This window comes from Solanum verrucosum, unplaced genomic scaffold (genome assembly GCF_900185275.1).
Source record: "Solanum verrucosum unplaced genomic scaffold, falcon-dt-bn FXZP01000303.1, whole genome shotgun sequence".
NCBI lineage: Eukaryota > Viridiplantae > Streptophyta > Magnoliopsida > Solanales > Solanaceae > Solanum > Solanum verrucosum.
In genome coordinates this window covers 187555-190130 of record NW_026019911.1, presented here as the reverse complement: position 1 = coordinate 190130, position 2576 = coordinate 187555, and positions in this window count along the sequence as shown.

Sequence of the window (2576 nt, the reverse complement as noted above, 5' to 3'; positions counted from 1 at the left end):
AAGCGCAAATAAACCGTGGGGTTTAATGAAAAGAGACACAATGGGAGAAAACATACAAATATCTATCTGCTTAGTCCAAGACTAATAATTATAAGCATGAATGACAAATATATAGAACAAAGAAATTGAAAAAAAAATTACGACAGAGTGATATATTAATTGTTTAGTGTCTGAAGAGGCTCATTGGCAAGGAAAAGTATGCCTTAGAACCCTGATGACGAGACTGAAACATACATTAAGCTAGGTGAAGAGATCAACACGTTTTGACCCTCGCCTCAAGGCTTAAGCCCATTGACAACACTGTAAAGAACACAAATTACCATTTATTTGCATATAAAAGGGAATGGTCCGTTAACCCGAAGGCGAACAACTGACTAATGGAAAGAATCTTTGCATATAAAGGGAATGGTTTGTTAAGCCGAAGGGGAACAACTGACTAATGGAGAGATGTAATAAAGATTCAAAAGCATGGAAGCATGCAGCATTGACAAAATAGAGTTCCAAGAATCTCAAATCCAACACTACCAAGGGCGGTTCAACCCTAAAACCACTAAAGCAGCGGCTTTAGCCCCCAAAAAAATAAGGGTCTCAAAATTACAAATCTCCGAACCAAAAATCCCCCAAATTCAGTTCAAACAAACATACAACGAACAGATATAAATCCGAAGAGGCCAAATTGCACAGAAATGAAATAAATTCGAGCAAGATTAAACAAGAAAACACAAGTCGAGATCAAACGAAAAGCACCGAGAGACAGTAAACCTAAAAGATGAAGGAGATACATACATAGATAACCAGAGCAGAACAAATCTGATGAAGGCGAAGTAAAATATTAATGGGTAAAAAGTATTAAGTAATAGCAGAATGAAGCATCACAAATTTTCAAATATTTTTGGGCAAAGTTTTTGGGAGTAATATTTGACTTTTATAAAAATATGGTTTATAACTATCAATTTTAAAAATTATTAAAATTATCAGTAAATTTGGATCATATTTTTGTAATGAAAATGTTCCGTGAAAAGTCATGATAACGAACATAATTAATATGAATTTGCAAAAAGAGAGAGAAAATAAAAAGGAAGTACCATTGATTTATAGACGAAAAACTATTATTATTACTTGTAATTGGAAGTGACTTTCCAGAGCAAGTTCGGATAAAAAGGTTTATAGATATAAATTTTATACAACAAACTAGTGAAATTTAGTTCAAAACTATAAATAATGGGTCTTTTTATAAAATATAAAGTTTGGGGTAATTTTTGAATTTCTAAAAGTTCCCAACTATTTAGAATTTGGTCCGAATTTGGTCCAAATTCTAGTTTTTTCTAGAACTTGAAAACTTGGGTAATGACAGATTATATGGCCAAACACTAGTTTCCAAATTCTTACTCTTATTTACTTACACCTTATATTAATTTAAACGTATATTATATTGGTATCAGAGCGAGAAGATTTTTGGGAACACTATTTAGGATAATATATGAAAAGACATCCTTTTGCTAACCAATTAAGATTATATTATTGGTATTATATAGAGAATTACAGACTAAAACAGATGGTTAAAATTAAGAGGCATTAAGTTTATATCTAGAAATATTAGAAACTAAAGACCTAACAGACAGACTTTGTAACCACGGGGTTTATATCTTCGAACCGACCAACCTAGTCAACCCAGAATTATTAAGTGCTTTAAAGTGGGAACTACATAGTATAGATAGTAATCCACGCAAATAGACGTATAGAAGTTCAAAGAAATCATATTAGTAATTTAAATTTTCTCTTAGGATAAATAACGTAGCATACTAGTTAAGTATATGTCATCTAGATTATATAAGAAAAAATTTAGGCCATACGAAAAACAGATCATAATACCAGGAATATCATTGGTATCTATTAAAAATAAGACAGAACTATATAGATATATACGATTTTCTGTTAGAACAAAGACAACTATATACAAAACAACTAAGGTTATTTTCAGATTTATTAACATCAAATCAAATTCTCTTATACATCAAGAAATAAGACAAATAGATTTACAAATACCCACTATAGGAGCAAGAGTTTATCACTACATAAAAGAAATTAGAATAGAAACACAAGATTGCAAAAACAGAACTCTATATTTAGCATAATAGGAAGTATTAAGAGATTAGAATACTTAGATTTAGAAATAGTTTCAGAAAAGAAATATCGAAGACTAAAATTTGGATCATACTTAAGTGTAATTTCCAGAAGAGACCATATTTTCATAGCGAGAATCAACATTAAATACGGTTACAGATTTAATAATAAATTTAGCAGAACATAGTCAGTCCAAAGACGAAAGATTTCTAAAGATAATAGAAACCATAGAAACCTGCAACATAAACAAAAAAATCATTAGAAAAAATAGAACAGAATTTTGACTTTCTTAAAAATCAGCAATTAGATATAATTTCTAAAGTACAAACCATAGTAGTAAATAAAATAACTGATAACAGTCCTCTAGAAATACTAAATAGCCAACTAGAAAACCTTTATAAAGAGACAAAAGAGATTAAGAAAGACTCGGTAAGCTTAAAAGACTTAACCCT